Source organism: Moschus berezovskii, chromosome 23 (assembly GCF_049115385.1).
Source record: "Moschus berezovskii isolate FMDL1 chromosome 23, NW_MosBer_1.0, whole genome shotgun sequence".
Taxonomy (NCBI): Eukaryota; Metazoa; Chordata; class Mammalia; order Artiodactyla; family Moschidae; genus Moschus; species Moschus berezovskii.
This window is the reverse complement of record NC_142482.1, coordinates 50,551,512-50,579,299: the sequence shown is the minus strand read 5'-3', so window position 1 is coordinate 50,579,299 and position 27,788 is coordinate 50,551,512. Positions and strand designations below refer to the sequence as shown.

The 27,788-nt window shown below is 39.6% G+C and overlaps 1 protein-coding gene across 11 annotated transcripts in view; it reads right to left on the bottom strand.

Moving 5' to 3' along the window:
- KIF13A (kinesin family member 13A) overlaps positions 1–27,788 on the bottom strand; it is a 197,666-nt gene that overhangs the window by 147,502 nt on the left and 22,376 nt on the right. The window lies entirely within an intron of this gene.

Below are 27,788 nucleotides of genomic sequence, written 5' to 3'. Positions count from 1 at the left end.
AAATGCATAGTAGGGTTCCTATGAAGCAGATTTATGGATTACATGTAAATGTGTTTTCATTTCCTTAGGGGTAAAAGGAAAACAGATGAGCAACAATTGGAAAGTTTGTTAGGGGAAAAGAAAAGGGAGTTGGTATTTCACGTAGGCCACCAACATGCCAAAGCCAAGACCAGCAATTTGATGTCTCTGATAATGCCAAGAGTTGCTATTGCTGGCTGGTCCTAAATTCTAGTGAAAGCACACCCTCAGTATGGATTACATTCTGAATTAATAGCAGTGATCTGTGTTTGCTTTACTCTGTCACCCTTGTAGATGTTTCTTGCAACTGCTGAGCATAGCTCGCAAGAGCTTATTCCATAGCCCTGAAGATAGTGTGTCTAACTGCATCGTTCGGAAAAGTGACAGAAGGTCTCTTCATGCAGTTATGGGAAACAAACAAAGGTGACTTTTAAGTGCAGAACTAGGGTGATTTATTCAGGCCTTTGACAAGTGAAATTAGAGAATTCTAGAGATAGACTCAGCACCTCAAGCATCAGTGTTCCTTAATTATTAGTTTATGATGTAAGAATGGTCAAGAACCTATCTTGTTTTTAAACCAATGACAATCCAATTAGGAAGCAGGGTGCCTGATACACAGTAGGTGCTCAACAAAGACCTGTGGAAGGAAGGGGTAAGGGAGAGACGGAGATAAAATAAACATATGAAAAAAAATGGTATAATAACATAAAATGTGAACAATGGGATAAGAAAGGTATGACATGTTCCTGAAGTTTGGGGGTGGAGACATAGCTGACAGCAGAAGAAATCATGAATGTCTTTAGGAAAATGGAATATACACCCTGGCCCTGAAAGATGAGGGAATCTGTCAGTCTACTGTTTCACCTAATGAAGAATATGGCTTATTCTATTCTGGCAGCCTTGAAACACACACTTATGACTTGATCTAAAATTAATTTCATTCAAAGAATAAAGAAGCACTAATTGAAATACCTTTCCCTTGAAACCTGGCAACCAAGTCTCACTGAAATGTCAGAAACTAGTACCTTAGTTTTCTGAACTATAATGCATTCAATATGGTACTTAAAAAAAAAAATCTCCTTCCTCTATCTCCTTGCCATATGTAAGTTTTCCTTGAACCATTCTCTGGGAACTGAAAGTCTTAACTCCTGAAGCAGCTACATCTTTAACCAGTAAAAGCACTGTTTTAATATGCAGGATGTACTCAGTTAATTTTTATTTACTCATTCTGTAAAATCAGTTCAATTTAGTCCACCAATCAGATTCAATTTTATAGTCTTTACATGTCAAAAACCCCACGATGATAAAGATAAGCATCATTTCACCCTAATACATATGCAACTGCGATGCAAGCAAGTTGGCACAAATCTCTTCTTCTTTAAGACCTCCGTTATTTGTTCCTATAGAATAAAAAATTCAAAGAGAAACAAATTTAAATCTTGGAACAATTCTAAGGTGCTCGAGGCAGCCAGCCCCTCCTCGCCTGCCCCTGCCCTTGCTGCCCCAAGCATCTGCTACATATTAACAATACTAAAACAACAGAAGAGGTCTATAAACAACATTTCCTGTGAGGAAGACATAAGGCATTCTGGTGCATATCCTAGTAGCAGATGTTTTAGTACATCTGAAATCCAGTATCATCCAAATCAGGGATGATAAACCTCACGTGTGACATAACAAAGAACTAGAAGTTATCCTTGATGTGTTTTGATTTATATTTACTCCTCAAACACAAGCTTATCGTCCAGCTCTTCAGCTGTCAATGTCTGAGAGTCTAACCGTTTGAAATGGAAATGAGGCTCACGGAGGTTGTACGGGTCAGAACCATAGTGATGATGGAGTCCAGTCTCATTTCACATGTGTGTAAATTCGCTCAGGTCAGCATGGCCGGCCAGTGACACACAGGAGCAGAGCCCAGGTTTCTGGACTGCCAGTTGTAGCAAATACATGTGCATAGTACTGTTGCAGCCAGAACTTCTCCAGTTAAGGATACAACAGTTTCTGTTAAAGAAATCCTGACCGAACACACAGCTTGAGTTTCTTCATGGGAGACAGGCAAGGGAAAAAGGGATGGTTTCATGCACACTTTTTCTCCACTAAGCTTTTAAATATTTTGTTATAATTTGGTGTTTCTTTCAAAGAGGGCTTTAAAAGCCTGGGTGAATTATCTGACAGGTTGGTATGACATCCGTACTCATGGTAGGAATTGCTCTTCATAAAGTAATGGTGACATTTATCACTCACTTCTGTAGTAGGCATTTTACTAGACTAGCAAATCAAATAACTGCTGTTTGATCTGGTTATGGCAGCAGTAGTGGTGACTGGCAGGAATAATTAATGAGGATAATAATGACAATAAAGTCAATGACTGAACTCCCTGTGCCCTGCACTGTTCTAAGTACCCTATGTACATTTACTCCTTTAATCTTTCCTAAGATCTTAGCTTCTTTTATAAGTGAGGGAAAAATGAAAAGGAAAACAAAGTTATATAGCTGGTAAGTGAATCCTTACCAACAAGCCACAACTTACAAGCCACAGAGTCCTCCAGAATTCTTCTGAGACCCACTGGATAGAACATTGGCACAGAAAACAGAGACAAAGCACGCTGTCGGACATTTTCTATTTTTTAAAAATTCCATAAAGTCCTGCTGCTACCATCATTCCAAGTGGTGCTTCTTACATGTGACTATGCCACAGATTACCTGTGAATCGCGTGAAAACACAGGTTTTGGCTCATGAAACCTGGGACTGGGGGCTGAGATTCTACATTTCTCACACGTGTCACACTGAGTAACGAGAGATGAGAGCACATGAATTATTTGCCAAGAAGAAAGCTTTACTGTGAATGGATTTTACACATGGGAAGAAAACACTGTGAGTGAACCTAAGATTCAACCTAGTGAAAGTGAAATGAAAGTGAAGTTGCTCAGTCGTGTCCGACTCTTTGCCACCCCATGGACTGCAGCCTACTAGGCTTCTCCGTCCATGGGATTTTCCAGGCAAGAATACTGGAGTGGGGTGCCTTTTCCTTCTCCAAGATTCAACCTAACTAGCAGTCAAAAATCAATCATACACAGCGTATACCTTGTCCCGCCAATGACTGTTTCCCCTCTTTCAAGATGCACCAGCAGAGTGAAGGGAGAAATCCCATTTCTCCTTAGCGGACACAGTTGACATGTTTTCAGAAGCTGCTCTCACAGGAGGGACGTATGTAAAATACAGCTGAAGGCATGACTTGGTGTAATGACTGAATAATTAACCTGACATAAAACAGGATTATTTACATTTCAAATCCTGCAAGTTTGTTCCCTCTATAACACGAATTCCTGTAGTTGGCAGTTTTTATAATGAAATTTTAATTGGTTAGGATTAACTCATGTGATTCTAAATCATCAAAGAGTCTTTAATTGGTTTTTGAAGGATGGAATCCATTCTGCTACCCAAAACACGACTCTCCTAAAACCCATTAAGAAGCTGGTTTGCTCTTACTTGGACTTCGAATTAGCCTGGTTCCATGAACTCTGGTTTAATTGTGTTGAAAAAAAGAGGGAAGGACATTCAAATCTCAAATAAAGGATCTTGACCTTCTGGAAAAACTCTAATTTACCAAAACCATCTTAGTTGTTGTTACAGCTTAACTGGGTCTCTGCAAAATTCTTAAGTTGAAGTTCTGATCTCCAGTACCTCAGAACATGACTAGATTTGGAGGTGGGGAGGTCTTTAAGTTAAATGAAATTGTTAGAGTGGGCCCTAATCCAATATGGCTGGTGTCCTCATAAGAAAAGGAGACGAGGATATAGGCACACAGAGGGATGACCACGTGAAGACAGCGAGCAGACAGCAGCCACCTATAAGCCAAGGAGAGCCCTTTCAGAGGAAACCGACTCTACCCACACCTTAATTTTAGAGTTCTAGCCCCCAGGACCACAAGAAAATAAAGTTCTGTTATTTAAGCCACCCAGCCTATGGCACTTTATTACAGTAGCCTCAGCAAACTAATACATTTGCTTTTCGCTTTCATTCTCAATTCAGAGTGCAATACAGCAGAAACTCACTATCCTCCTCTATGTATGACTCAGAGAATACTATTCACTTTCTTATTATGAAATCTTTTAAGTTAACCATGTTAAGATTTAGGGCTTTCCAAGTGGCACTAGTGGTAAGGAATCTGCCTGCCAATGAAGGAGACGTAAGAGACACAGGTTCGATCCCTGGGTCGGGAAGAAGCCCTGGAGAAGGAATGGCAACCCACTCCAATATGCTTACCTGGAAACCCCATGGACCGAGGAATCTGGCAACTTACAGTCCAAAGGATCGCACAGAGTCAGACACGACTGAAGCAGTTTTGCACAGCACATGAACATTAACACAGGGGCACAGGGAGCCCCTAGTGAGAATTAGAAGGCCTTGTCACAGATACCAAATTATTTGTTCTCTTTCTACCTAATGATGCTAAGTGTTCTTTATCAGTAATATATACTTCTGTTCACCGACATTTACACAAAGCCACCAGCAGAACAACCTGCAGCTCACCTAGATTTAAATTTTGGTGCTGCCATTTAATTAGCTGTACAGTCTTCAAATTTGAGTCCCATCCACCTCTAAAATGGGTGCCTACTTCATAAAGGTATGATATGGATTAAACGACACAACAGATTTCAGAACAGACGTTGGCTGATCAGCTCTTCCAGTATGTATTAGCTGTCTATCAGCCCTGGTTATTAGATTTATCAGAGTCAAAGCTTTCCTCACTTACAGACCCACTTCAGCAGCTGGACAGTCAGTGGAAAAAAAGAGATTGAAGCGGAGAATCATAAAAACTGATACTAGCACTTCTAAACACGTTTATGCCAACTGATGTCATATGTTCATTCATTCATCAACCTTAAGTTGTGCGGTGAATGCCAGTTCTTTGAACATGGTCTGCTGAATGACGTTCTGGTTGTTTTTTCTATGCAAACTACACCATGATTCGTAATCAACTTTTGGCTTGTGTTTCTTTAAAGACACTCAAGAACTAAAAGATCTTTGAAACACAATTTGAGTGCAGAAGCTTCCTATATTTTTATAATCCCTCTTCCTTCCTGTACTTAGTTCAACTGCAATATATTTGGCCACGCCATGCAGTCCGCAGGATCCCAGTTCCCCAGTCAGGGACTGAACCTCTGCCCTTGGCAGTGAAAGCCCAGAGTCCTAACCACGGGACCCCCAGGGAATCCCCCAACTACAATATTTCTCAGCACAGTGGTTCTCAAACATTAGCATGCTTCACAATCAGATGGAGGGTTTGGTAAAATAGAGATTCCTGGGACTTTCTCTCAGAGTTTCTGATTCTTCAGGTCTGTGATAAGGCCCAAGAATCTACATTTTTAACAATTCCCAGAAGATGCTGATGCTGTCAATTTGAGATTTCCATCTTTCACAGAATGGGAATCTTTCTGCATTCATATTTCATTGACTTACATAATATTTTCTTAAATTCCACTACTTGAGGACAAAAGCTTGGTAGCTTCCACTGGGAGGGGTGGAAATGCTTGGGGGTCCAACTGGAATGCCCATTAACATTATACCTACCATGGACATCATCTGATTTGTGGTACAGAAACAGCTGGGAACACCAGTCAATGCTGCAAATTGGGCAAATGAAGATCAGTTAAGAAAGCTTCAACTGTACTAAGATGATGCCTAACACTTTCCCACATCCACTTTCAACACACCGGGGGAAAGAATTATGCCTTAGAAATGTGTTTTTCTAATCATCACATGCTTATTTAAGCCTTTTCTCACTACTCAGCATCTCAAGCCATAATTACATTACTATACGGGATGATCGATCCAGCTTTCATTTGTAGGTAAAAAAATTCCCTGTTGAGACTTCACAGGTGAGCCTCACTGTCCTTATCAGTGAAATCATCTGAGAATCACATGGTAACTTGTGATTCAAGACTTTGTGTGACTCTAAGTTTCTTTTAAAACTTCACCTTGTTTTCTAGGAGTTTTGACAAATTCATATGCACTTTGGAGAAGGCAGTGGCAAGCCACTCCAGTACTCTTGCCTGGAAAATCCCATGGACGGAGGAGCCTGGTAGGCTGCAGTCCGTGGGGTCGCTAAGGGTCGGACACGACTGAGCGACTTCACTTTCACTTTCATGCACTGGAGAAGGAAATGGCGACCCACTCCAGTACTCTTGCCTGGAAAATCCAATGGATGGAGGAGCCTGGTAGGCTGCAGTCCATGGGGTCGTGAAGGCTCGGACACGACTGAGCGACTTCACTTTCACTTTTCACTTTCATGCACTGGAGAAGGCAATGGCACCCCACTCCAGTATTCTTGCCTGGAAAATCCAATGGACGGAGGAGCCTGGTAGGCTGCAGTCCATGGGGTCGTGAAGGCTCGGACACGACTGAGCGACTTCACTTTCACTTTTCACTTTCATGCACTGGAGAAGGAAATGGCGACCCACTCCAGTACTTTTGCCTGGAAAATCCAATGGACGGAGGAGCCTGGTAGGCTGCAGTCCATGGGGTCGTGAAGGCTCGGACACGACTGAGCGACTTCACTTTCACTTTTCACTTTCACGCACTGGAGAAGGAAATGGCAACCCACTCCAGTGTTCTTGCCTGGAGAATCCCAGGGACGGAGGAACCTGTAGGCTGTCATCTATGGGGTCACACAGAGTCGGACACGACTGAAGCGACTTAGCAGCAGCAGCAGCATATGCACTGGAGTGCTTCAGATGCAGATCCAGGAGACTGGAACTTCCTTGTGCCTTTCTGGGTTCAGTGCATCCCAAATCTATTTTCATTCAATTAAACAACAAACATATGCTAGAACACAGATGACCTCCACATCCTTTGGCTCTCCAACTGTACTGGTAAACCAAGAACAGAGTAACCAATTATGACAGCCTGGCAAGCTCCCCAGGAAAAAGACTCATTTCCGGTCACTCACATGTGAACCAGAGGCCACAGGCAAAGGAGCTACCGCCCCTGGTCTCACCCACTTCAAGACTCCCCTGTCCAAACTGAACAGGCACTGGAAGGGAGCAGAACTCAGGGCCGGGGGAAAAAAAAAGACACTAGAAATTCCAGCCCACTTTCTGTTCCAAGATCTCAGGAAAATCTGGCTAATTTATTCAGAAAGTACATATCCCATGATTTTTGCATCTGGCTTCTCTTATGCTGGTTTCTTATCTTAATCAAAAGAAATGAAATATATAAGGACTAAGGGGGGAAAAAAACCCAAAATAGAAGATCATTATTAACAAACAATATGATCAACTGTAAAGAAAGCCTCAAACCACCTACAAAGAGATATTAGAATTAGTGAGAATTTAGCAAGCTTACAGCCTATAAAAATCAGCATATGCTACAGTCATTAGCATAACGAAAAGACTCAGAAAATGCAACTTAAAATGACCACTTGTGGTATAGGCACACAGTTGAATACTACACATTGAGAATCTATTGTACATCCATAACTAGATGAACACAAATAAAACACTGAGCAAAAGAAGTCAGTTAGAGAAGAACACAAACCCTCTGATTCATCTACATCAAGTCTACAAACAGGCCAAACTGACCCATGCTTTTGGAAGTCAGGACAGTGGGCAGCCCTTAGGGTTAAAGGAATGTGAACAGAGCTGCTGCAGAATCTTCTGGTTCTTGACAGGTGCTGGTGATTAGCTCTAAACCTCAGCAAACTGTGCATTTATACATACAGGAAAAAAAACTGCACATCATATTACATACTGTAATAAAAGTTTTTAAAAGATACCATTTAATAATAGCAAAATAACAAATGTAAGGACCTATGTGCAAATCTAAAAAAAATCTGTGTAAGAACTTTATGAAGACTTTTTAAATTTAAAATCTACTGTTAAAGAAGAAATTGAGAAAGACACCATATTCTCGGGTTAGAAATTCCACACCATAAAGATGTCAGTTCTTTCCACCTTGAGCTATACACCCAAAGCTATCACAACATAATTTTTTTGTGTGTATTTTGGAAATTAAGACCTTGGTCGCATCATTTGCAAATATCTTCTCCCAGAAGACTGCCTTTTTGTTTTCTTTATGGTTTCCTTTGTTGTACAAAAGCTTGTAAGTGTGGTAGGTCCCATTGTTAATTTTTGCTTTTATTTCTATTGCCTTGGGAGACAGACCTACAACATAATTTCTTAATGGAAATCTATAAGGGCCAATCTACCCATGAAGCAGAACAAAGAGGGGAAGCTGGCCCTATGGTTATCAGTAATTGCAGAGGATGGAGTATTCAGGGAAAGATACAAAGGGCTCTGAAACAGAATCAAGAGCTCAGAAAATGATCCTTGGTTATCTGGAAACCTGATATGACAGAATTAGTAGAACAGATAAGTGGGAAAGGCTGGGCTATTCAACAAACAGTGGTGGGCAACAGGTTATCTATATAGAGGGATAATTAATCCTTGCCTCATACCATATTTTAAAAAATCAATTTCAAGGATTTCAAAGATTCAAATGTGAAATGTGAAACTTCAAAATTTATGGAAAAAAATTCAAGGATATTTTATAGCCCTCAGGCAGTAAAGGACTTTTTAAAACAAGATACACAAGATATTAATCTTAAATAAAGATAAACAGTAGATCTGAGTATTTTTAAAACTAGAGCTTCTGATGATCAAAAGCAATTAAAGCCAAGTGAAAAGAGAAACCACAAGCTGGGGAAAAGATATTTGTATATGACAGAAGAGTAATATGAACAGTCTGAAATAAATTCTAGGACTCAGAAAAAAGGCAAAAAATAAGGAAAGTGGGCAAAATAATGAGAAGCACTTTAAAAAGAAAGCAAATTAATAGCCAATAAATACTTGAAAAGATGTTCATCATATCAGTCATGAAAGAAAGAGAAAGTGAAAGTTTGAGTTGCTCAGTCTGACTCCTTGTGACCCCATGGACTGTGTCTGACTCTTTGTGACCCCATGGACTGTAGCAGCCTGCCAGGCTCCTTTTTCCATGGGCTTTTCCAGGCAAGAATACTGGAGTGGGTTGCCATTTCCTTCTCCAGGGGATCTTCTCAAGCCAGGGAAAGAACCCGGGTCTCCTGCACTGCAGGCAGATTCTTAACCGTCTGAGCCACTAGGGAAGCCATTAGTCATGAAGGACATGCAGATTAAAACCACAACTGAGACAGTATTTCACATGCCCCAAACTGATAAAAATTTTAAAGTTGCATAATATCAAGCACTATCATTGGCACAAGTAGTATCATTATCCTATACTACTGATGGTGATATAACCACTTTGGAAAAAATGTTACACACACACACACGCACACATCCCACAATCTAGCAATAGTGTGCATAGCAGCATTGTTAATAAAAGCCCAAACCTGGCAACTACCCAAATGTCCATCAACAACAAAAGGATAAACGGTAGTATCTTCGTACAATGGAATACCACACAACAGCAGAAGTGAATAAAGCACAGCTACTTGCATCAACAAGAACAAACGAATCTTCAAAACAAAGTTGACGGTGGAGATGGCTGCACAATGGTACACACTGACCAACACTCACCAAAAACTGTACATTATGTGGGTGAATTTTACCACATGCAAATTATGCCTGAATAAAGCTCTCCCCACAGAAGTTAAGCAAATGAAGTGGGGAGGAAAGTACAAAGAGTATCAGTCCATTTAGAAAAAGATTTAATTCCATGATTATCAGGCAAACAGAAAATTAAGTCTACTGACGTCATAAAGAAAATGAAGAGAAAGAAGTACACGAAAGTCAGAGAGTAGCTTCCTTTTGGGGCCATGGAGAGGAATGGAGCGAGGGAAAGTCATTACAAGGGACTTCAAAAGCACAAACTCGGTAGTGATACTGGGTACTTCAACGTTTTTCTTTACTGTTAAAACCCAACATATATAAATGATGCACTCCTTTATTAAACATGCAATGCTTCAAAAACTTTTTAATAAAGGAAATGTACATAGTTCTGTTTTAGAGAGCTCGACTGTAAAAGAACAAATTTATCTTAGCAAAATGTGATAACAAATAATAATTAAGGCTAGCTACTTTATTTTGTTTCCAGGTTTCTCTGGTAGCTCAGCTATTAAAAGAATCTGCCTGCAATGCAGGAGACCTGGGCTTGATCCCTATTTTATTTCCAGATTCCCCCTTAATGTCAAAATTTGATTGCTAAATTTTCTAATTTTGGTTACATTCTTAGAAAATACACCCTGAAATATTCAGGGCTAACGGGCCAAGATGTATGCAACCTATTCTCAAACAGTTTAAAAAATAAATTTTATATATGTTTGATATATATATCTCATATACACAGAAAGATATCATAAAGCAAAAACAACAAAGGCTTAAAAGGTGGACGCTGCAAACTGAGATATTTTCAAAATTTAAAAAAAAAATTTTTTTTTTTTTGGTAATTATTTTTTATTGGAGGCAAATTATTTTACAATATTATATTGGTTGGTTTTGCCATACATTGACATGAATTCGCCCCGGGTTTATATAAGTTCCCCCTCCTGAACCCCCCTCCCACCTCCCTCCTCCCTTTATCCTCCCTCTGGGTCATCCCCGCATGCCAGCCCCGAGCATCCTATAACATGCATTGACCCTGAACTAGTGATTCGTTTCACATATGACAACATACGTGTTTCAATGCCATTCTCCCAAATCATCCCACCCTCACCCTCTCCCACAGAGTCCCAAAGACTGTTCTATACATCTGTGTCTCTTCTGCTGTCTCGTATACAGGGTTATCATTTGCATCTTTCTAAATTCCATATATATGCGTTAGTATACTGTATTGGTGTTTTTCTTTCTGGCTTACTTCACTCTGTATAATAGGCTCCAGTTTCATCCACCTCATTAGAACTGATTCAAATGTATTCTTTTTAATTGCTGAATAATACTCCATTGTGTAAATGTACCAAAGCTTTCTTATCCATTCGTCTGCAGATGGACATCTAGGTTGCTTCCATGTCCTATTATAAACAGTGCTGCAATGAACATTGGAGTACATGTGTCTCTTTGAATTCTGGTTTCCTCGGTGTGTATGCCCAGGAGTGCGATTGCTGGATCATATGGCAGTTCTATTTCCAGTTTTTTGAGGAATCTCCACACTGTTCTCCATAGTGGCTGTACTAGTTTGCATTCCCACCAACAGTGTAAGAGGGTTCCTTTCTCTCCACATCCTCTCCAGCATTTATTGCATGTAGACTTTTGGATAGCAGCCATTCTGACTGGTGTGAAATGGTATCTCATTGTGGTTTTGATTTGCATCTCTCTGATTATGAGGGATGTTGAGCATTTTTTCATGTGTTTGTTAGCCATCTTTATGTCTTCTTTGGAGAAATCTGTTTAGTTCTTTGGCCCATTTTTTGATTGGGTCATTTATTTTTCTGGAATTGAGCTGCAGGAGCTGCTTGTATATTTTGGAGATTAATCCTTTATCAGTTGCTTCATTTGCTATTATTTTCTCCCATTCTGAAGGCTGTCTTTTCACCTTACTTATAGTTTCCTTTGCTGTGCAGAAGCTTTTGATTTTAATTAGGTCCCATTTGTTTATTTTTGCTTTTATTTCCAATATTCTGGGAGGTGGGTCATGGAGGATGCTGCTGTGATTTATGTCGGAGAGTGTTTTGCCTACGTTCTCCTCTAGGAGTTTTATAGTTTCTGATCTTACATTTAGCTCTCTAATCCATTTTGAGTTTATTTTTGTGTATGGTGTTAGGAAGTGTTCTAGTTTCATTCTTTTACAAGTGGCTGACCAGTTTTCCCAGCACCACTTGTTAAAGAGACTGTCTTTTCTCCATTTTATATTCTTGCCTCCTTTATCAAAGATGAGGTGTCCATAGGTGTGTGGATTTATCTCTGGGCTTTCTATTTTGTTCCATTGATCTATATTTTTGTCTTTATGCCAGTACCATACTGTCTTGATGACTGTGGCTTTGTAGTAGAGCCTGAAGTCTGGCAGGTTAATTCCCCCAGTTCCATTTTTCTTCCTCAAGATTGCTTTGGCTATTCGAGGTTTTTTGTATTTCCATACAAATTGTGAGATTATTTGTTCTAGTTCTGTGAAAAATATCGTTGGTAGCTTGATAGGGATTGCATTGAATGTATAAATTACTTTGGGTAGTATACTCATTTTTACAATATTTATTCTTCCAATCCATGAGCATGGTATATTTCTCCATCTATTAGTGTCCTCTTTGATTGCTTTCAGTAGTGTTTTATAGTTTTCTATGTACAAGTCTTTTGTTTCCTTATATATTCCTAAGTATTTAATTCTTTTCGTTGCAACAGTAAATGGAATAGTTTCCTTAATTTCTCTTTCTATTTTCTCATTATTAGTGTATAGGAATGCAAGGGATTTCTGTGTGTTGATTTTATATCCTGCAACATTACTGTAATCATTGATTAGCTCTAGTAGTTTTCTGGTAGAGTCTCCAGGGTTTTCTGTGTAGAGGATCATGTCATCAGCGAACAGTGAAAGTTTTACTTCTTCTTTTCCAATTTGTATTCCTTTTATGTCTTTTTCTGCTCTGATTGCTGTGGCCAAAACTTCCAGAACTATGTTGAATAGTAGTGGTGAGAGTGGGTACCCTTGTCTTGTTCCTGACTTTAGGGGAAATGCTTTCAGTTTTTCACCATTGAGGATAATGTTTGCTGTGGGTTTGTCATATATAGCTTTTATTATGTTGAGATATGTCCCTTATATTCCCACTTTCTGGAGGGTTTTTATCATAAATGGATGTTGAATTTTGTCGAAGGCTTTCTCTGCATCTATTGAGATAATCATATGATTTTTATTTTTCAGTTTGTTAATGTGGTGTATTACGTTGATTGATTTGCGGATATTGAAGAATCCTTGCATTCCTGGGATAAAGCCCACTTGGTCATGATGTATGATCTTCTTAATATGTTGTTGGATTCTGATTGCTAGAATTTTGTTAAGGATTTTTGCATCTATGTTCATCAGTGATATTGGCCTGTAGTTTTCTTTTTTGGTGGGGTCTTTACCAGGTTTTGGGATTAGGGTGAATTGATGCCCAAGGAGAGACTGGGCTTCCCTTGTGGCTCAGCTGGTAAAAAAAAATCCGTCTGCAATGCAGGAGACCTGGGTTTGATCCCTGGATTGGGAAGATCCCCTGGAGCAGGGAAAGGCTACCCACTCCAGTATTTTGGCCTGGAGAATTCCATGGACAGTCTATGGGGTCACAAAGAGTTGGACACGACTGAGCAGGATAAAAAAAAAGGAGAGACTAAAAACTCAGCATAGGAAATGTCACTGGATACTGAGGATGCTTTTTTTATGCCTTGATCCTATTCTAATCACGCTGGATTGCAAAGAATCGCAGAACTGCTTTCCTGCTCCCTTCCACTGGTCTTGGATGAACAGACTCTGGAATGACCAGACTGAAGCACCCGAGAGGACGTGATTAAGGAGTCTGGCCTAAAACTGTCATCCAATAGTAAAGCACTTTCTTATGACACCACAAGTGCTGGTGCTTTGGATAAGGACACTGTGGATTCACAAACATCTGTTTACAAAAAGCGCTGCTTTCTTTGCAGGCTAAGAAACACAAAAAGACAAATGTCTGCCAACTTCTGAAAACAGTGACAGGAATCAATTCACTCTCTCCAGCACTGTGGATTTTCAAGAGCAAAATAAGTTCTGCTGCCTGAACACTGAAGGGAAATGTTTTTGTTCCCCAACTTGAAACACAGTTGATCACAGGTCCACTTTCACAGCACAGAAGGGCTATGCAGGAGATTACCAGCTCTTTGAAAGCAAAAGCTAATGATAAATGGCTTCTTGCTTTAGAATATTACATTCACTATGACTACACAAGTCAAATGTACACTATACAACACGGCCTAAGGAAAAACAGGACCAGATGAGATGGGTGTGTATACCATCTCAAAGGAAGTGCTGAAACTCACCTACTGCAATACATCATAGCTCATTAGAAATTTACATTAGCCTCCTCTGGGTCAAAAAGGCAGTTTGCATAGAAAAATTTATCATGCCCCGGTCTGCCTTAAATATAAATCTTTTAGGGAAACGTCACCAGAGTGTGCCATAGCTCACTGATAGGTTAATTACTAGTGAGACAAAGCATGTGACCAATGGCTTTTGGGGAAGTTCTGATTAATATTTATTATAGTGACCACAAAGGCCTTTCTGCAATGAATGAAAGCCAGCCACAACATTTTAATTCTGGCTACTGAGTGATTAAAGAAATAACAGGCAGCTGCTGTTATATTTTAGCACTTTGGTAAAAACAACAATTTGACTAAAGTCTAGAGATCTTGGCTCTCTAAATGTATTCTGTTGTTAGTGGAGTTGGAATAAGAAACCAGTTAGGACAGGAAAAGAAAAACATGCTTCTAAGCAATCATAAAATACACTGACCCCAGTGTTCTTAATTTTCTGGAGTTGTGGAGATCTTTGATATTTTGATGAAAGATATGGACTTTCACCCTTAGAAATCATACATGCATCCACAAACACATCTGTGTGTGTGTTTTCAGTCGTGTCTGACTCTTTGCGACTGTGTGTGTGTGTGTGTGTGTGCGCGCGCACACGCGCGCGCCACAGACTGTAGCCCACCAGGCTCCTCAGTCCATGGGAATTTCCTAGGCAAGAATACTGGAGTGGGCCATTTCCTTCTCCAGGGGATCTTCCTGACCCAGAGATCGAACCTGCATCTCTTGTATTATTAGCAGGTGGGTTCTTTACCATGGAGCCACCAGGGAAGCCCTAAGCACAGTTCAGTTCAGTTCAGTTCAGTTCAGTCGCTCAGTCGTGTCCGACTCTCCGCGACCCCATGAATCACAGCACGCCAGGCCTCCCTGTCCATCACCAACTACAAATAGTGGACTTTAAAAGGAAGCATTAGAATGGTTGTTAGATTAATAAAATTCTCTGATTAACCAAGATGATTCAAAATGTAGTCACAAACTTCTTTTGGTGAGCTCCCTTCTTCCTAAACAAAGAATAGCACTAAGACCATTATTAATTACAACCAATTTACTGGGCACTCACAATGCAAGAGCCTGTTGAAAACAAAAACTATTGACCCAAATAGTTTTCCTAGGATATAGTCTGTAGCATACTGCTCTAATTGTATAACCTAATCCTTGTTCTTTTGTAAATCCTTGTTCAAATGTAAATTACATCTGGCAGAGTCTCAGAGTGTGGGGCAAATGATCTTTTCTGTTGATCTCCGTAAACACAAAATTACAAATCTCTGCTTCCTAAAGTACAAGGAAGAGAGGAGCTATGAGCGAGCTGATTCAATTCTAACAAGCCAGAAGGGATTTGAACAAATCTGACTGCAAACTTTATTTCTGATTAGAGAAACAGAAGATTTAAAATATAATTACTTAAATACATGTGATGCAACAAAATAATTCATTAATGGACTACCAAATCAAGCACTGTAATTGTGAATTTCACTGGTCAAACTTAACGTTCTTACATTCTTTAGGACCAACAGATAGTAGAACACACGCACACAAAAACACATTCCTTTCTTATACCCTATTTTCCGGATGAGTGCCCCATGGAATTTTAACAAAAGCATTATTTATTCAACAGTTGAGCATCTGCAAAACCACAAAGCAATAACTATCTCTCAATCTTAGGAATTTATCCTTATTCCTCTAATAATCCTCAAGTATACTTTAATCATACCTAACCAAATCCAAATAAAACATTTTAAAAAATGCTTATAAAGATTAGAAATATCCCTTAACCATCCACCTAGAAAAGCCTCTAATTACTAAAGGACTTTATTTTTTCTTGATTTTAAATATCTTAAAAGAATACTATTGGCTGAGAATGACTAAATATGTGGGCTATTACTAACCCATGCCTAAGGAGCTCCATGCTGCCAACGTCCACTTCCCATGTCTGCTCTGATGCAAGTCTCCATACACTTCATTTTTTAAATAACAGTTTTATTGAGATATAATCCATATACCATACAATTCACCAATTTAAAGTATACAATTCTTTGAAAAGTGTTAGTCACTCAGTTGTGTCCGACTCTTTGCTACCCCATGGACTGTAGCCCACCAGGTTCCCTGCCCATGGAATTCTCCAGGCAAGAAACCAGGAGTGGGTGGCCATTCCCTTTTCCAAGGCATCTTCCCAACCCAGGGATCAAACCCAGTTCTCCTGCACTGCTGGCAAATTCTTTACCGTCTGGGCCCCCAGAGAAGCCCTGGGTTTTGGTGTAGTCACAGAGTTGCATAGTCATCACCTCAATTAATTGTAGAACATTCTCAACACCCTCAAAGAAAATTCTAGATCTGTTTGCAGTCTCATTTCCTCTCAACTCCCTCCCTCCACCAGGCTTAGACAATCACCAAGCATACTTTGTCTCTATGAATTTGCCTGTCTGGACACTTCATATATATGGAATCATATAATATGTGGTCCTTTATGACTGGTTTCTTTCACGCGCATATGTTTTAAAGGCTCACGCGTGTTATAGCACACATCAGTACTTCGTTCCTTTTCATTGCCAAGTAATATCCCACTGTAGGGACAGATCATATTTTATGTATCTAGTCATCAGCTGTAAAACATTCAGGGTCTCATATTCATCTAATCTTTTTCTGTTGAAAAAAATTTTTTTTAATTTTTATTGAAACAGTTGATTTACAATGTTGTGTCAGTTTCAGGTGTTCAGCAAAGAGATTCAGTTACATATATATATATATACACACATATATATAGAAATTAGTTGATTTATATTAGTTTCCAGTATAAAACACAGTGATTTAAAAATAGATTATACTTCATTCAGTTATTTTAAAATATTGGTTATATTCCCTGTGCTTCAAATTTTTCGAACTTATTTGCTGCTGCTGAGTCACTTCAGTCATGTCCGACTCTGTGCGACCCCACAGACGGAAGCCCACCAGGCTCCCCTGTCCCTGGGATTCTCCAGGCAAGAACACTGGAGTGGGTTGCCATTTCCTTCTCCAATGTGTGAAAGTGAAGTCGCTCAGTCATGTCTGACCCTTAGCGACCCCACGGACTGCAGCCTACCAGGCTCCTCCATCCATGGGATTTTCCAGGCAAGAGTACTGGAGTGGCTTGCCACTGCCTTCTCCGAACTTATTTACATATATATTAATTTAAACATTAAAAATGAATCTTTTAAACAAATTTTAAACTTTAAAAATATTTTATATACAATTTTCTGCAAGCAGCTTGATGGCTTGTATTTAGGTTGTAAATGCTCATAACCTTTTATTCGGGTTTCTACGTCAAAAAATTTGTTCTAAGGAAATAATTAAGAAGGTAAAGATAAATATACCTTGATGCTCAATGGAATAAACTTGCCCTGTTTTGTACTTTGGTGGAACACAATTCAAGTGCTTCTTGGGTCTGTGTCTCCTGGGCTGCAGTCCTAACAAACCCCAAATAAACTCATTCTTTGGCTTCAAAAGGAAAAATGATGCTCATTAAAATACTGTTTATAGTGGAAGTTATCCATGTGTATACATCAATAGGAGAATAAGTAAATAAATTATCATTCTTCCATGGGGTAGCTGCATATGCACTCAGAGAAAGGAAGGCATTATCCTGTTAAGTTAAAAAGCAACTTAGAGAACAGTTCATATAGATGATCTCATTTAGGTAAAAGGGCTTCCCAGGTGGCACAGTGCTAAAGAATCCACTTGCCAATGGAGGAGATTCAAGAGATGTGGGTTTGATCCCTGGGTCGGGAAGATGCCCTGGAAAAGGGAATGGCAACCCACTCCAGTATTCTTGCCTGGAAAATCCCATGGACAGAGGAGTCTGGAGGGCTACAAAGAGTCAGACACGTCTCACTGACTGAGCACACACACACATATACATGTAAACACACGTGCCTGAATACACATCCATGCTGCTGCTGCTAAGTCACTTCAGTCGTGTCCGACTCTGTGTGACCCCACAGACGGAAGCCCACCAGGCTCCCCCGTCCTTGGGATTCTCCAGGCAAGAACACTGGAGTGGGTTGCCATTTCCTTTTCACTGACTGAGCACACACACACATATACATGTAAACACACGTGCCTGAATACACATCCATAGTCCCTCACTTTCTCAAAGGATACAAACTTTTAAAAACTATTGTTTTTAGGGAATATAAGGGAAAGCGGAGGTTTCTTGTTTATCATTTATTCTCTTAATAACCAGAAGGAAAGGCAAGAAAAAAAAAAGTTTAAGCCCTTGTGCGAGGTATCACTTAACTGAAATTGCAAAAATTCTTTGAAAACTAGACAGTTAGATCAATAGTTCTGAACAGATAATAAACTCCTATGGTTCAAAGACAACATCTTCTGCTTTTTGAGGGGAGGAGCACTAAGGTCTTCACAAACTTCATCCTTCCTTAGATTTGGAACAGCTGCTCAATAAACACGGCTTACTAAACATGCTACCAGTATTACATTTTAAAGTATAATATATAGCATAATTTAAAATATAGTATGGGAGAAGGGAATGGCAACCCACTCCAGTATCCTTGCCTGGAGAATCCCCATGGACAGAGGAGCCTGGCGGGCTACAGATCATGGGGTCACAAGAGTTGGACACGACTTAGCGACCAAACCACCACCAAAATACAGTATTAGGGGCTTTCCTGAGGCTCCAGTGGTAAAGAATCCACCTGCTAATGCAGGAAACAGGTTTGATCCCTGCTTAGGGAAGGTTCCACATGCCACAGAGCAACTACACCCATGCTCCACAGCTACTGAAGCCCATGCTCCACAACGAGATAGTCCTCGCAGCAACAGAGACCCGGTACAGCCAAAAACAAAGAAAGAAAGACACAGTACTAGGTTTGTTCAGAAAACCTTTTCTTTAGTGAAAGGCGAAAGATTTATGCGATCTGAAGAGAAACCAGAGAATAGAAAACCTTTTCTTAGTTTTCATTCCAATTACCTGATTTTGCCTGGTTTTCAACACTGTATCTTCCTTTACATTAAAGACATTTTCACAACAGGTAGAATTTTATTGATTCTACGACCCGAGTTCAACTGATTATAGTACATGCCCCTTTACAAGGACTTTCCAACAATTCTTTAAATTCAGGATCGTTGAACATGACAGTCAGATGAGGCCTTAGGTATGATCTGGTCCAACCTCCTCAATTTACAAACTGGGGCTGTTTTTACTTGTCTAGGATCAGGCAGTCAGCAGCTGAGCCAGTACTAAACCTGGGTTTCCATCTGTTTTTATTTAAACACAACAAAACAACAACAAATCTAGTCTACCAATTCACTGAGCAGCCACTCTGCTTTCTTTCACCTCTGAACCACTCAGGTAAAGAACCAACTGGACAGTTTCATGTGAATTTCTCTCCCTGCACACCAATCTGGATATCTGGCTAACAAAGCACATGGTGGTTTGGTGATTTGGTGGTTTAGTTGCTAAGTCGTGTCCGACTCTTGCGACCCCATGGACTATAGCCTGCCAGGCTCCTCTGTCCAGGGGATTCTTCAGGAAAGAATACTGGAATGGGTTGCCATTTCCTTCTCCAAGAGATCTTCCCAACCCAGGAATTGAACTCTGGTCTCCTGCACTGCAGGCAGATTCTTTACCAACTGAGCTATGAGGGATAGACACTAAGTCCTAAGTCAAATCTTCCCTATAATTTCAAACTATTTTGTAACAAGTGCCTTTCTTAAGCAAACACAACAATATGTATTTACTCAGTGTTTGGAAACACTGAGTATCCATTTCTGGGTCAAAATTCATCTTACTTCAATACACCAATGGAACTAATCTTTAATGATTTGGCCACTTGGATGTAATAACAGCTAAAAGGAACGTCATGGTTTATTAAACCAAAAAGGCTGTGGGCTATGTATAAGGTAGCAATCCCCCATTTATTGTGACTCCTTGCCAAGTCCCAGGAAGAGGTTGCACCAAATCAATATGGTTTATCTCCATGCATTAACTGTGAGTTAATTTATACCAACCTGGTGTTCACACATCCATATAATTGCTTAAATACATGCAAATTTATTCATCACACCAACCAACCATTGTCTTTTATATTTAAGATGATGCCACTGATAGTGACTGTTATCCCTGTGCACAGGTTTCTCTGAAATGACCTCCATCTGTTTCAGATCATAAATACAATTTTTAAAAGTAAATATTACTTTAAATCTTATTGGCTAACAATTTGAGGGTGAACAGAAAACAGAGCAAGCTGATATATAGATCCAGTGCCAGGTGCTGTTTTTTTTTTTTTTCCTTCTAACTGCTCTGGGTCTTCACTGCTTTGTGCGGGCTTTCTCTAGCTGCAGAAGTCAGGGGCTACTCTTTGCTCCTCATTGCAATGGCTTCTCTTGTTGTGGAGCACAGGCTCTAGATATGTGGTTTTCAGTGGTTGCAGCATGCTGGTTCAGTTATTGTGGTGCATGGGCTTAGTCATTCTGTGGCACATGGAATCTTCCCAGACCAGGGATCAAACCCCTGTCCCCTGCATTGGCAGGTAGATTCTTATCCACTGCACCACCAGGGAAGTCCCAGCAGGCACTGTTCTAAACACTCTTCAAGTGTTAACTCTTATAATCCTTACATCTGCCCCAAGCAGGTCCGGTCATCCTCACTGGCAGATGAGGAAACTGTTGCATGGAGAGATCGGGAAACTTGTCCAGGGTCACACAGCAATATTCGAAAAAAGCTGGGATTTGAACTCAGATAGCCTGGCTCCAGTGGAGAAGGCAATGGCAAGCCACTCCAGTACTCTTGCCTAGAAAATCCCATGGATGGAGGAGCCTGGTAGGCTGCAGTCCGTGGGGTCGCTAAGGGTCGGACACGACTGAGCGACTTCACTTTCACTTATCACTTTCCACTTTCACACATTGGAGAAGGAAATGGCAACCCACTCCAGTGTTCTTGCCTGGAGAATCCCAGGGACGGGGGAGCCTGGTGGGCTTCCATCTGTGGGGTCACACAGAGTCGGACACGACTGAAGTGACTTAGCAGCAGCAGCAGCAGCCTGGCTCCAGAGTCTGTGCTTAGAACCACTGCCCTACGGGTCCACTGTGAAGAAGGTCCATAGAAATCCAGTTGTGTACACACGCTTTCAAAGACTATCAACCATGCAGCCATGAGTGCCCACCTGCTTATGGTCCAACCTTTCCAAATGAATTAGCCCAGTCTTACGATCATCTACTTCTTGCCTAGCACTGTAAGACCAACCAACATAGAAACATGGAATCCAAGACAGGATCTCAATATACATGATATTAATCATCTAATTTAGGGAGACAACTTATGCCTTAAACGAAAACCTTAGTGAAAGCAGTGCTGGGGTTCTCACATTTGAAGACATGGTATGTATGGAGCATCTAACAGCCTGATAGAGGTTTGTTCCCTCCCGGTCACACTATCATGAAACTGACTACCACAATGGCTCCCACAGTTTTTCAAAAAGCTTTAAAGGAACACTCTCAAGTCCTACACCGGTCTTATTCCAGGAAACAATCACAGAGAGACATTTCACGGTTGAAATGTCTCTAAAAACTATTCCCAAGCCCTGCTATTGAAGCAGCCTTCTGTCCGAAACCTGACACAGAAATAGAAAACTCTTTATATAACAGACACCCGCCTCTACAAGCCGCTGCATTTCCATCTAGTTACAATTATACCTCATTGCACAATGAGGGATTTAACCAAAGCACAGTCACCATCCATTCTAATCAACAGTAATTTGTCTTCATGAAACTGATTTCACCGACTATGTCCAGATGACCCCTCACGTCAACCTAAACTCCTCAAAACCCACCAAAGTGGCTTGCAAAAACTCTTCCCTGGAAAATGTGATCTCTGGCTCCTCTTAGCAGAAAAATTTCTTGCAACTGTTCTTTTAGAATTTTTTTTTTTTTTTTGCATAGAGGGTTCTGCACAGCACACGTCTAACTCTAAAACTGGTGAAAACTAGATACATCAGACTTCTGAGCATCTAAAATTGTGAAGTAAAATCACTATAAATATCTTAATACATAGTTTCTTGCTTATAACATTGGTTCTCAAGCTATAAATAGTGAAGACTATTCTCTATAAATGTAGTACAGCTGTTATTTGAATTTTGAGAGGCAAAGACCACAACAATTGGATATCCTAACAACAACTTACTTTTTCCAATCTACTATCCTCATAGCATTTCATATTTCAAACTTCTATTCGATTGCCTCATCATCACCTTGAATGTATAATGTGATACTTCAAATTAATTATTGATGTATGATTTATTCTTGTATTTTAATTTCATTTACTCCATCTAACCCATCATCATGGTTTTAGTCACCCCAACAGTAAACTGATTTTCATCCCCTATTTATTTTCTTGAATGTATAAAACTCCAACTATGAACTTACTTTAGCAATACGAACATTTCATGTATTTATTTCTAAGTAAAAAATGAGTAGGCTGGTAAGCCACATCAAGTCATGTTTAGGAACTATACACATCTTAGCATTCATTCAAGGTTTACAGTAAGTCTTTGTGCTAAGCACACAATGACAAGTGAAACTGACATGATGCCAGAAGCTCATGAGTGCTTCTAGAGAGAAATTCTCGTTTATGCTCACAGAGCCTCATGGAACATTCAATCATACAAATCATGCACATTTGCAAATCGCTCTTTATTAATCGTGCTCCATTATGTTTGGGAGCTACAATACACACACACTGTTATAAAAATATTCAGTTGCCACTAAAAATAAAATTCTCAGAATACCAGATGTTTCTCTGTATGGACACATACAAGAGTTGGAAAGCAGGAGAGGAAAGAATGTATTCTTAGAAAAATAAACCAGATGGAAACAGGCAGTCACTAAACAACCCCCAAATAAGATGATCCCAACCCCTTTGTATTAGCAGTTTTCTCCCCAACAAGTAGAGATGTATCCTGTGTGTGTGTGCTCAGTTCCTTCACTTGTGTCTGACTCTTTGTGACCCCGTGGACCGCAGGCTGCCAGGCTCCTCTGTCCATGGGGTTTTCCCGGCAAGAACACTGGGGTGTGTTGCCATTTCTTCTTCCAGGGGATCTTCCCAACCCAGAGATCAAACCCACGTCTCCTGCATTGCAGGCAGATTCTTTACTGCTGAGACACCATCGTGCCTGAAGTAAAGAGGACTTCTCTTTAGGCAAGACAGGTTATTTTCAATGTACACTTATTCAACCACTCCATTCACCCCCAAAATGAATATGAATATTGGAGACGTCTAATTGGTAGGTTTCTTCATGCAATTAAAAGTTCTCAGTTTCCACCAATCAGCATGAACCCTTCAAGAGTACTTATGGGCACAGTCTGGGAAAAGTTGCATTGTGCATTCATTTTGGATGGCATTTGTGATTCCACAACCAGCAGAGAAATGTTAGGAGTTAAAAGTTGCCAACAGTAGAATCATAAGAAAAGAGTATGAGTCAATGGAAATCAAAAATAAAAAAATTCTTCAGAGCAAAGGAAACATTCAACAAAATGAAAAGGATGAAAATAGAGTGGGAGAAAACATTTGCAAACCATATATGGGATAAGGAGTTAATATCCAAAATACATAGAGAACTCATATAACTCAATAATAATAAAAACCAAGCATCTGATGTAAAAACTAGCTGAAGAACGAGAGAGACATTTTCCCAAAGAAGATATCCCAACGGCCAACAGGCACACAAATAGGTGCCGACATCACTAGCCAGCAGGGAGACGCAAGTCAAAACTACAAGGAACGCTCATCTCACATCTCTTAGAATGGCCATCATCAAGAAGAAAAGAGATAACAAGCAGTGCCAAGAATGTGGAGAAAGAGGAATCCTTGTACACTGTCGGTGGGAATGTAAACTGCTGCAGCCACTAAGGAAATCAACACGCAGGTTTCTCAGAAAACTTAAAAACAGAACGATCATGTGATCAGGCAATTCCACTTCGGAGTATACACCCAAAGGAAATAAAAACAAGATAGCAAAGAGACATATGCATTCACATGATTACTGCAACGTTGTTCACAATAGCAAAGATATGGAAATGGAAACAACCTGTAAGTGCCAGTCAATGGATGAATGGATCAAGATGATACTCTGTGTGTGTGTGTGTAATATTAGTCATGAGAAAGAAGGAAATGTTCCCATTTGCAACAATGTGGGTGGCCTCGAAGACATTATGTTAAATGCAATAAGCAGAGAGACAAATAGTGTATGCTATCATACATGCGGAATCTAAGAAAAGCCAAACTCATAAAAAGAGAGAATAAAATGGTAGTTATCCGGGGTGGGGAAGGATGTTGTTTCAGAATACAAGCTTGCAACTAGTAGATAAATAAATCCTGGCAATCTAATGCACAGTACAGCAATTATAGACAACACCAAGTTATAAACATCAAACTTGCTGAGACTAGATCTTGATTTTTCCACCACAAAAAAGCAATGATAATTATGTGGTATGATAGAGACAGTGGCTAACACTACAATGTCAGTCATACTGCAGTACATAAAGTTATCAAATCAACATGTTGTACACTTTAAACTCACACAACGTTATATGACAAATATATTTCAGTTTGAAAACTTTTTGGGGACGGAGGGTCATGAAAAATAATTTTGGATTTTACTTTGACTGGAAATACTTTCCTAGCATCAGAGTCTTTTCCAATGAGTCAGCTCTTCACATTAGGTAGCCAAAGTATTGGAGCTTCAGCATCAGTCCTTCCAATGAATATTCAGGGTTGATTTCCTTTAGGGTTGACTGTTTTGATCTCCTTGCTGTTCAAGGGACTCTCAAGTCTTCTCCAGCACAACAGTTCAAAAGCATCAATTCTTCAATGCTCAGTCTTTTTATGGTCCAACTCTCACATCCATACATGGCTAATGGAAAAACCATAGCTTTGACTATATGGACCTTATCGGCGAAGTGACGTTTCTGCTTTTTAAAACGCGATCTATGTTTGTCATAGCTTTTCTTCCAAGGAGTCAGCGTCTTTTAATTTCACGGCTACAGTCACCATCTGCAGTGATTTTGGAGCCCAAGAAAATAAGGTCTGTCACTCTTTCCATTTTGTCCCCATATATTTGCCATGAAGTGATGGGACCGGATGCCATGATCTTAGTTTTTTGAAAGTTGAGTTTTAAGCAAGCTTCTTCACTCTTCTCTTTCACCTTCATCAAGAGGCTCTTTAGTTCCTCTTCACTTTCTGCCATTTCGAGTGGTATCATCTGCATATCTGAGGTTACTGATATTTTTCCCCTGTAATCTTGATTCTAGCTTGTGATTCATCCAGCCCAGCATCTCACACAATGTATATATAAGTTAAATAAGCAAGGTGACAATATACAGCCTTGTTGGACTCCTTTTCAGAGCTTGAACCAGTCAGTTGTTCCATGTCCAGTTCTAACTGTTGCTTCTTGACGTGCATACAGGTTTCTTAGGAGACAGGTAAGGTGGCCTAGCATTCTTATCTCTTTAAGAATTTCCCAGTTTGCTGTGAACTTAACAAATGAATATAACTCAAAACAACCATGATGAACTTCAAAACCAAGACCTCTTCGCTTAGCAAGACTTTCTCCACAAATACAATTTTTCCACCCATACCCTAAATATACATTTATGAATGTAATCAGGTCGGCCTAAAAAGTAGCCATTATTTTATAGTAATAACCTTCAACATCAGTAAGTAAGAGGAGAGTCATATCAACTATAATTGGGAGAAAATTACAAGGATTCTCCCTTCCTTTTCTCAGAGGATATATAAGAATATTGTCTCTCGGGGGGATGTGAGGTTCTCAGGTTGATCCAAAGGGACCATCATTTTAGAAATACTACAGGCCATGTTTAGAAATACTTTAGGCCATGTTTGAGAAATACTTTTTATGTCATTGCTCAGGAGAAAAATGTTATCCGCAGAAAAATATGGGTAAGAACTCCCTGGCGGATTCAGGTAAGTAGACTCGTGATGTACTGTCTGTCATAGAGCTGTGCACGAGAAACAGCAAAGCAAAAGTGAAGGGCGCTGGAAAGAAGGCCCTACTGGCTCCACCACTAAAAAGGAAGTTCCGAGCACCACAAATCACCAATTCCCCCACTATGTCGCTGAGTGCTGTCACACGAGACACCTTTGATCTATCAAAGTAAAGGCAACAGATAAGCTTTCTTTCAATAAGCTTATAATTTGGGTTTTTTTAAAAAATTATAAAAAGGTAAGTGAGCAAAATCCATGATAACATGTCTAAAACTATCTAAACAACATTAAGAGGATTTGAAGTTAAAATAAGGGTCATAGAAAAGAGGATGGATTTTGAATGAAATGAATTTTGAATCAATGATCTAGATGACGATCTAGAAGGAACTAATGAAATGAATGGACAGGAGGCTGAAAGGACATTTCAGACTGGAGAAAATAAGAACGTAAGAGCTTGAATGTGTAACTTAATAAGACGTGGGCACGGTAAGGGGAGAGTCCTGGCTGGGGGAAGAGAGTTGGAAACCCAACAAGGAGTTGAGATGACCAAGGTGGGAAGTAGCAACTGATGTGGAGATAATCAAGCAAGTTATTAAGATACAAGCTAAGCCGAACCCCAGCAAGCAAGTCAGAGACTTGAAATCACCACAAAATTGGCCCAACAAGCACCAAATATATTTTAAGCCCTTTATATTATCCTTTAATTAGGCCAAACCAAGAGAGGCAAACTGCACTTATTATCAACTATTACACATGAAACAGACAAAAACAGTCCAGTCAAAGAGACTATATTTAAAGTTTGGGGATCGACTGTACGGCAATGATAGCTAATGATACTCTATCACATACTTGAAAGTTGCTAAGAGACCACATCTTAAATGCTCTCACCACAAAACAGAATTATGTGTCATGATGGAGCTGTGAGCTAAGTTAAGCTGGTGATCTTTTTGCAATATGCAAATTTATCAAATCAATACATCAAATCAAATACATTTGAAAAACAGGCAAAATGCATATAATATTCAAGTAAGTCCATTCACCTACTTCTCAGAAGCTATGATCATTCATTGGCCTAAAAGGATGTTTTAATAAGTCTGTCTGTGGTTCTCGTAAGTTAACATTAGGAAACTGCACCTTATTCCCTATTGCCCTCAAATGTAGAAAAACCAAAGATAATAAGTCCTGAACCCCATCACTAATAAAGTGGAAGTAAATAAAATCCATCGAAATAGTTACTAAATTACACGAAGAAAGAAAATAAAAGTAGAATGCTGTCAAACTGTGCGTACACTGATGCTACTTTCACGGAAAGAAACACAGAAGTTTAAAGTTTGTTTGTTCGGGTATTTTTTGGCTTGGGTTTTTGTTTGTTTTTTGCTTCTGGTATTAATTGGACAAAAATGATACTAATCTGACAAATTTTTCACAGGCTAAGGTGATCACCATCTGAAGATATTTAAAGCTTACTTGATTTTGTTCCAGATAAATGTTTTTAGAATTTTGAAAGGTATATTAAAAAAAAAAAAATCAAAGGAAACTAAAGCATCCTAACTGAAAATGCTGGATTAGTATTCTCTGCTAGTTCTTAGTTTTGGTCAATCTCTAGATATGGTCTGTCCACATATTTAATTTGGTGATAAAGAAATGTTTCCAATAATGCTAAACATACTAAAACTTGACTATCTGAGAACAGTATTCAAATATTAAAAACCATAGGTGGGGAAGAATAAGGCTTTTGTTCTATTTGATTCAAGTCTCCTAAAGGCCATTTTACTGGTCATTTTTTC